This window comes from Urocitellus parryii, chromosome Y, assembly GCF_045843805.1.
Source record: "Urocitellus parryii isolate mUroPar1 chromosome Y, mUroPar1.hap1, whole genome shotgun sequence".
NCBI lineage: Eukaryota > Metazoa > Chordata > Mammalia > Rodentia > Sciuridae > Urocitellus > Urocitellus parryii.
Window position 1 is genome coordinate 6154465 of NC_135548.1, and position 9960 is coordinate 6164424.

At 42.0% G+C, this 9960-nt stretch overlaps 1 pseudogene; it reads left to right on the forward strand.

The window, feature by feature from the left end:
- The first annotated feature begins 5303 nt into the window (after window positions 1-5303).
- LOC113199486 (phospholipid phosphatase 2 pseudogene) lies at window positions 5304-5846 on the forward strand (annotated as a pseudogene).
- The last annotated feature ends 4114 nt before the right edge of the window (window positions 5847-9960 follow it).

Sequence of the window (9960 nt, forward strand, 5' to 3'; positions counted from 1 at the left end):
TTCAGGTTGTTTCCTGCCCTGACTTTTGTCCCCTTGTGCAGTATGGGCAGATATTGTCCATTGTCTACTCTTGCTTTTGTTGTCTGTGCTATTGACATTGTTTCAAGAAAGAAAGAAAAACAAAGAGATAAAGAAAGAAAAGAAAAAAGAAAAGATAAAGAAATCTTTGCCAAGACTAATGTGAATGACTGGACAACGAAGGTTTTTTCCTTCTGTTTTTTTTTTTTTTTTTTCTAGGAAGATTATAGCCTATAGATCTCACAATGGTCCACCTTACTGACCTGCAAAGGAGATGGTACTCAGGGTAACACAGGGTCCATCCCTCCACCAGCTGACCCCAGCAGGATCTCAGGTTCCACCTAGATATACATTGCCTACATGCAATAGAGGCAAGGGACAGAGTATCCCCGGGTCCATAAAGTCTCTATGAGACCCCCACCAGAGTTTAGGTTTGTCCCGGGCAACCTGCACACACCTACCAACCACACTGGACTGCCTCTACCCCCTGAAATTTCTGCCAGAACTCAGGAATGATCCAGGATCTGCTCTGGCCAAAGACAGACACCCACCAGGGCTTGCTACTGGCTCAGTTCAACTTTGATGACCTGAGAAGTAGCAGGAGCACAAGGTAAGACTTGATATTTCCCTCAACTCAGAGAACCTAGCAGGAGCTCAGATTTCACTCAGACCTACCATGCATACTTTCAGGGAAGCCTTGGCACAGGTGAGGCCCCAGTTCATCTAGCTATCACCAAACATTGGCTGGAGCTTAGTATCTGCCCAGGATCACCTCTGCACACAAGTAGAAACCCTCAAGAGGTCATACATAGTCCAGGTCCTCCTCAAGGACCTATGCAGGACCAGAAGCCCAGGGTAGGCCCAGGGCCATTCCACCACTTGCAGATCTTCACTGGATCTCAAGCTTTGCCCAGGAGCCGGGCCCCAGGGAAGGCCCAGTTTCTATCCACCATTGCCTGATGCCTCCCCCATAGATACTTGGGCTCAGCCAAGGACTGCTACCAGTAATCAGCAAACATCCTTGGAAGCTCAAGATTGGCCCAGATCTCCCACAAAGACATGAGGCGCAGCTAGGGAAGAGGGTAGTCACTGGTCCATCCTGCCTAGGGCTGACCCCTGCTGGAGCTCAGACTCAGCCTAGGATTGACTCACCCACTGTCAGATACCCACCAGAGCTCAGGCTTCTTCTAGCACTGATTCTGCCTACTGGAAGACACCTGCCAGAGTTTAGCCCCAGCTCAGGTCAGCCTCGCTTACAGGCATGGGAGCCTGGCTCAAGGAAGGCCTGGCTCCTTCCCACCACAGGCTGACCCCCACCAGAGCTCAGGCCAGATACAGGATCTCCTCTGGCCACAAGGAGTATCTTCCAGAGCTAAGGCTCTCGTGCCTGATAGCCATGGCCAGCCACTCAGTAGCCTGGGGAAGGGTAAGCCAAGTTCCATTCTGCCACCCTCAGACCCCTGTATAGGTCTGGCCCAGGCCTGATTGGCCCCACTTAACTTCACGCAAGCCCCTTCTCTGGGGAAGCCTGGGTCCATCCCACCACTGGCTGACCTCCACTGGAGCTCTGGCTCTGCCCAGATCAGACTCCTCTGCCTGCGCTAGAGTCCTTACCTAGGGTAGGCCTTGGTCCATCCAGCCACCTGCTGACCCCTGCTGGAGCTGAAACTCCACCCAGATTCACTTTGCCTGAAGTGCACTGGAGGCTGAGCACATGGTAGGTCAGAATTCATGCTACCCCCACCTGTATGCCTCTGTAGCTTCAGCTCAGCTCAGGACCTCCTCCCCACCTCCCTGGCAAATATGCCCAGGGTACACCCGGTTCCATGCTGCCAACAGCTGACCGTTGCTGCAACTGAAGTTCTGCCCAAGAGCTGGGGCCCAGGGAAGGCCTGGGTTCTACCTGCCACCTGCTGAAGTCTGTAGGTCCTTAGGCTCGGCCTAGAACTGCTTCCACTTATCAGCAGACAACCTTGGGAGCTCAGGATCCATCCAGATCTGCCATGTTTACTTGCTGCAGAAGCCCAGGCACAGGATAGCCTCCAGTCCGTCCTGCCACTGGCCGACCACTGTTGGAGCTCAGGCTTCAGCCAGGTCTGACTTGCCAACCTGCAATGGAGCCGGGGCCCAGTATAGGCCCAGGTTCATCCTGTCACCACGGAACCTAGCCTGAGTCCAGGCTCCATCCAGGACCCTCCTGTCCAAGGGAAGACACCGCTGGAGCCTTGGAAAACTCTTAACTTCCATTGCAAATGCTGAAGAAGAACCAGAATTCTCACATTGCCAAAGGGCTCCATGCAAGATGCAAAACTTTTTTGCATCTTGCTAGAAAACAGTGTTTTGGTGATATTACTTTAGATGTCTGCACAGCTCACCAGAGCTTAATCACAAACCTAGCTCATACAAGTCAATAAGGAGAAACAAACAGTTGACAAAAATGGGAAAACCCAATATAGACTGTTTTTAAAATATCACCTACGAAAAATTGAGTTGACTTTCCAAGTCACACTATAGTAATCCAAAGGAAACAGAAAGTACATGTGTGTTTTTTTCCTATCAAATACAAAGAATAAAGAGAGTGAGAAGATCTAATATCCACAGTGTTGAAAATGGAATTGTCAAGCTCTGAGAAATGCAATGCAAAATTGCCATAACTCTTCTGCAGAGTAGTTTCAAAAAATGTGCCAAAATTTTAAATGAATGCCTAATTTTAACCCAAGAATTAAATTTAAATAAGTCATTCTTTGTTACTGTGACAATTTTTTTAAAAAAATTTACCCTGAATGTGGTATATGGTAATCATTTTACATGCCTCTTCTATGCTAGCCAAGCACTCTACTGCTGAACTACAACACCATCCCCTCTAGTGTTTTATTTCTTAAAATCACTTTTACATATCTATATACATATTCTTATATGGTTATATCTCAGACACATTTTTTTAGTAAGTTACCATTTGGGCAGGGACTGTAGCTCAGCCAAAGCACATTTGCCTGGCATGTCTGAGGCTCTGTGTTCTATTGTCAGCACCATTTATTAATAAATAAAATAAAGATCTATTAACAACTAAGAAAAAACATATAAAAAAGAATTGAGATGGTGCTTTAAAAAGAAAAGTAAACATAGCAGCAGTTGTCCATATTCAAGTTATGAGACAATTAACATGTTTACATTTTAAAAGGGGTATATTTCTATGGAACCAAAGAGAAAACCATTGTTATACAGCCATCCCCATCATTTGTCCATTCCCAGGACTTTTCTATTCACAAATTCAACCTGTCCTCATTAAAACTCTCTTGCCACTTTTCTCTGTACCTCATCCCAGTAAGCAACATTCTACTTCCTCTCTGTATGGATTTTACTATTTCAAAGATTTATTTTAACACCACCAAAGTATAACAGCAATGGGTGCTGGTGTATGTGTGTACATGTGCGCGCGCGCACACACACACACACACACACACACACACACACACACACCCCTCCATATACATATAAAACACACATTAGTAACCAACTTTACCTTCTTGCTTTCCACATTTAGGTTTAGAAATCCTCCCCTATTGTGTAAACATGAATTTATTTTGTTCCTGGACTTTAATGATTTATACATTTAGTGTATCAGAAAATCTGTAGTTATTTTCATGGACATATTGAGACAGAGATTGAATTTCATGTTCTACATCATTAGGCATCTTCAAAATGGTCACACTATATTTTACTGAATCATTTGTCTTTCTCCAAATAATGGAAATGTGAACTTTGTGACATTGCCAAGTGTTTTATCTATACAAGTCTTTCCTGATCAATCTTTTGAGTTCTGTCACTCTATTCCCAGTTGCCACCCTTCAGATATTACAATTCTCTATGTGAAGGTACCGCTTGGGTGTTAAATCAACGACTTATTTTACTTTTCCAAAAATGATACTTTGGTGTTGGGCATGATGGCCAATGCCTATAATGCCAGCTAGGGAGACTGAAGAAGGAGGATTGCAAGTTTAAATCCAGTCTCAGGAACTGTGAGGCACTAATCAACTCAGTGAGGCCCTATCTCCAAATAAAACACAACATAGGGCTGGGGATATGACTCAGTTCTTGAGTGCCTCTGAATTTTAATACCTGGTACCAAGTAAAAAATTTGAACACACACACACACACACACACACACACACACACACACACCTCACCCATGAATAATTTTGTGACTTAAATTTGCAAAATGACTTTAGAGAATTTTTTTAAATAATACCTTCTGGAAGTAAGATTTTATAGAGATTGAAATGAGGAAAATAGATAGCTGGTCAACACCGGCCTCTTTCTGAAAGAATATACATTACCCATTAGAATGTGATTCTTTATTTTTGTAGTTTTATTTACTTGGACTTCAAAGACTTAGGAGAACAACATCTGAGTGCTGCATATAGCTATTTGAAAGGATTTCAATGGGCTCTTCCTCTCTGGGTTCAATCACATTATTTATTTTTTATTTTATTGGGGATTGATCTCTGGGGATCTTAACCCCTGAGCCCCACTTCCAGCCCTTTTCCTGTATTTTATTTCAAGTCAGGACCTCACTGACTTACTTATGGCCTTACTAAGTTGCTGATGCTGGCTTTGAATTTGGGGTGTAGTCTATTGTCAAACCATAGCAAGATGTATACAGATAAAAATAATTATTGCCTCAGTTTCCCTACAAAATTTTCCTTCACTACAAAGATATATATTTACATTTATATTAATATAGACAAAACAAATGGTGTTTGAATTATGAAATAGTATTATGTGGCACATTTTCATGCAGCTAGCTTTATCACTTAACAGTTTCTCCTGAAAGAGCTAAATGGTCCACACAGACATATAACTCATTTTCTATTTAGAACACCATAAACTGAGATTCTAATTTAATTTGCATTGAAATGTGTTAAAGCAGAAAAGGATTTTTTTTGATCAAACTATGATTTTATGCAGTAGCGTGGCATACATGTTCGTTCACTTACTGAGGTATAATAGTCAAGAATTTTACAATATTCATATTGTAATTGTTTATTAAATGTGTCTTTTAGAGTTTTATTTTTGTTTTTCTTCTTATTAAAAGCGTTCTGTAACCCTGTGACCCTGGGATGTGTGCTGGGGTTTTCAGGAAAGGCCTGACAGTGACATTGAACAAAGTGACTCTCTCTTGAGCCAAACTGACCCTGGTGAACACCCCATATAATTGAGGGTTCTACTGCAGAGATGACTCCATCTGATGCCCCTACCACCCAAACACCATTAACTATGGACTTATGGCCATCACAAGTACAATCATCCTGGTCTCTGCAGAGGAAGCCTTTTTGGTGTGAACCTTCTGCCTCTACTCTTGCTCCCTCTTCTATAATGTCATGGTTGTCCTATACAAGATGGTGGGCACCTTTCTGTTTGGGGTGGCAATGAGCCAGTCCTTGACACACCTGGCCAAGTATATTATCAGTTGTCTGAGCCCCAGTATTTTGGCTGTCTGTAACCCAGACTGGAGCTGGGTCAACTGTTTGGTCTATGTGCAGCTGGAGAGGATGTGCAGGATGAGTCCTGCCAATGTCATTGAGGCCAGGCTCTCCTCCTTCTGTGGACACTCCTCCACTAGGATGTAGTGCATGCTGTTCTTTGCACCGTTCTTGCAGATGCAGCTCTGGGAATTTGGCATGGCTGCTGCACCCCATTATGTAGTTCTTCCTTGTGGCTTTGCCCTGTACATGGTCTACACCCCCATGTTGGACCACAAGCCCCACTGCCACGATTTTCTTGTTGGCCTCCTGCCAAGGTCACTGGAAGCTGGCCTCACTTTTTGATATGTCTCTTCAAAGGCCAACCCTCTAACATTCTTGTATGACTTCTTCTAAGCCCGACCCCCTCATTCATGCCTGGAGGAGGTGGCGGAGTGCAAGCCCAAACTGTGTTTCAGGTTGACTGTGGGAGAGGTTGTGCATAACCACTGCGGCTGCCTGGTCTTCTGAACCAGGATGGCCAGGTGGTCATCTATGGGCCAGCTATACCCTGGGCCCTGGTGAGCAGGAAGTCTAAGACAGGGCCCAGGTTTCCAACTAAAAGCAGTGGTGACCCAGAAGTCCAGGTGACCTATGGGCTGACTTCCTTAGTTCTTGAACCAAGAACATCCTGGTTCTTGCCCAGGAGCCATGCACCCCACACTGCATGGTAGGTGTGCATGTGGGTTTCTAGTAAAGCAAATGTTTGTTGAGGGCCTTGCTTCCAGAATTGCCCCCTGCTTCTCTCTGGCCTGCACATGAAGTTATCTCATTCCAAAAGTACCTGAGCATTGGGCCTGTAGGTTATGGATCCCAGGGCTGTGGCAGGATGGAGGTCTGATTGTGGAGGCTGTGGGCTGAGTGGTCTACACCCTGTGTACACTGCCGGACACCGGAGCCTTCACTGGCTTCAAAGACCAGCCAAATTTGCTCCACTTCCTGAATCCACCCTCTACCCTCCTCAACCTTCTTTATGCCCCCAAGGTCTCAGAGCCACTCTATGTGTGATGAAGATTCTGATGTTTGAACTGCCTTTCCAGCAACCCCCCTCACCCCTGCACAGAATAAGGTTCCAGGCCCTATAGGAAACACTGTCCATACATTCTATATGCCCCCATGGGACTCTGGTGTGAGCTTTGCAGTCCTGATCCTCTGACAACACAGCTGGTTCTGAAGCTGCATGCTGGGTTGGTGCCTCTCAGTCATTTCTGAGCTTGTCTTTCAGTGGGAGACTGAGTAATAAATTTTGTTTTTTACCAAAAATATAAAAGAATAAATATTTGTTTTCCACTTATATCTAACTGGTTATCATTGGAATGTTTGACTTATTATTGGCCACTATCTCCTCCCTCTTTGTAAGATTACATATATCAATGCTTGTTCCATATAATTTTAGTGATTAGTCAACCTTTTGTCACAATAATGAAATACTTGGGGCAGGCTACTTATGAAGAATAGAGGTTTATTTAGCTGACAGTTTTCGAGGTTCAAGAACATGACAGAACACCAGCTGAGTTCTGGACAGAAAAAATAGCAATCAAGATATCAGCACATTTGGATCAGTTCCCTAAATCTCCATTTCTGAAGTGGTGATGTGAATTGGTACAGATGTATGCCTGGAAAAATAGTTGGCTGCATTATAGAAAAAGTTCACTGGGCTTGAAATCCCATTATTTTGTCACATACAGTGAGCAAGATGAGTTAATTTCTTCAGAAGTAGAAATTAACTCATCTCTCAAAGTTGCTCACTTTAAAAACAACCCTGATAACAATGATGGGGTATTCAATTGTATATTAGAAAAAGATCAGGTTCTTGCATATTTATCATATCTAACAAGATATGTGAAAATGTGAGAGACCCTTGTAGGAGTTTTCTTCAACACTAAGTCTCCACTTCCTTGTGATGTTAATAAGAAAGTTTAGCTATTGTAAGTCTCTGTGACATGTATAATCCTTGTCTATTCAACAAAGTTGCAGCTAGTACAGAGAAATTCCATTGATAATTGTATAATTATCTTACATTTTTCCATTTCACCTAATTCTATTATTTAAAAAAAAAAGTGTTTTAATATTGCTTCTTGGGCTTCCAAGTTATTATACCACCTAAAAATAATGTAAATTGCCTATGGTTTTCTAGTACTGAAAGTCACTCATTTACTGGAAAAAGGAATCATTCCTTATTTTCATTGATTTTTTTCTTCTGTATTTACACAAAAAAAAATCAAATCAATTTTGAATAATAATGATGACAGTAGATATGCCATTTATGAAGTTATTATATCTTACCTTCAAACCTACCATTTGATATTAAGTTTATGATATTTACTTTGGGAATTTGCAATTCAAATCACATTTTTGCTTTACATTTTGATTCTCCATTAAAGTCTACAGAGAGAGGTATTGCAAGAAAATCCCAGGCTGAGTTGTGATTTAAAAATAAGAAAAAAAATGTTGTTGGTATGTGACAGATTCAAGGGGTCTATTTCAGGAGGTCAAAATGGGAACTTGAGGGGATTTGTTTTTCTTTCAAAGTGAGTTTATTAAGACATACACATTTTCACATTCACATTAATTATATAATAAGTTAAATTGACCTAAAGAAGAAGTCTTAACAAACTTTTTCACAAGCCCTCTGGAATTTTAATAAAAGGATGAAAATATAAATTACACATCTATTGTTTACATATGTTAGGCAGCCCCTTCCTTGTGTAATCTGTATAGTGCTGAGAGCCACAGTGGAGTTGGAATGATGCATGGCATTTTTCCTAGGTTGAGAGGTGACACCAGGAGCCACTGAGATGATGAAGGTTATGTTAAGCTGAGTATTCAATTGTATATTAGAGCCCTGCTGTCCACCTAGGGCCACTACTTTGGAGTTCTCCAGCTACTTTGGAGTTGTTCCGGGGATTCCTGGATAGTTCCTGTTGTTTGGGGAAGTGTTGAGGGAGGGATATCTGGTTAGTGGTTCCTGTAAAGGCCACATGGGTGGCATTGTGGGAGTTCAGATAATAAAGGAGTTCCTGTTTAGAACCTACAAGTGCCTCGTGGCGGCTCCGGTATTTTGTGCCCAGCCAGACTGCAGCATTTAGAGGCCCATACTGGGAACGCCTGAGAGTAAGTGATAAGGTAAACTGCTCACACCTGAGAATTAATAAGATTCTTATTTCATTTTGTTTTGCTTTTGTTTTAAGTTGCCAGTCCCTGGAGATGGGTGGGATGGAAGAAAAACCGCTCATATATGAGGAAAAACTATTTGTGCCTGATGAACAGATAGGGAGAAAAGATGAATGGACATTTCAGGAGGATAGAAAGGCTAATATAATGAATTTTTGTTCCATTTTTGTTTCATTTTGTCTTGCTTTTGTTTTGCATTATTTTAGTAAGGGGTATCTTTGTTATAGAAATATAGAATTAAAAATTAATAACAATCAAACTGAAAGAGCATTAAGTAAAGTGCTAGAGGAAGGAGGTATCTCAGTAAAATAAAAAACAGTTAGGGAATATGTTAAGGCAATACAAAGATGTAGCCAAAGGTTCATTAAAGAGGGGTTATTAAATATATAACAGTGGAATATAACAATGGTGAAGATTTAAGCAAGATGCAAAAGGAAAGCCCAGGAACTCTGCCAGATGGAACATTACCATTAGGGATGTTGGTACATTCTTGTTTGCTTAGTCTAGGAGAAGACATTTTAAATGAAGTCAGACAGACAAAAAAAGTTTAGAGAAGGAGGGGATATCCAGAGAGAAGCCACAATGGGAGGTTGCTACTAACATGGTTTCTATCAGCCCTCAACCACCATAGTTGATAGATGGGATCCTGAGATAGGACCTCAAAGATTAACATGCCCTGTATTTGAGGTGGAAGGAGAGCAGTAAAATCACCATGTTTTAGATTTGAAAACAGTGAAGCAGCTAAAATAGGCTATAACAACCTATGGTCCTCAAGCACCCTTCACTGTAAGCTTGGTTGAATCCAGTACCAATTTGAACATGATGCCAGCAAATTGGACTAGTATGTGTAATCCTGTGCTAAATGGAGAACAATACCTGCTATGGAAGGTTGCCAATGAGGAATTTTGCACAGAGACAGCTAGGCGAATTGCAGCACCTGGTTATCCTCAGAGAAATCTAGATATGTTGTTAGGACAGGAACCATATGAGGGTCAGCAGCAACAAATTGAATATGATCATTCTGTATACTCACAAATTGCTGCAGATGCAGTTAGTGCATGGAAGACTTTACAAGGACATGGAGATTTACAAGGTCAATTATCTAAGGTTATACAAGGAGCTAATGAACCTTACTCTGAATTTGTATATAGGCTTATTCAAACAGCTACCAGAGTTTTTGGGGACACAGAGAAAGCAATGCCATTATTTAAACAGCTAGCCTTTGAACAAGCAAATCATTGGTGCA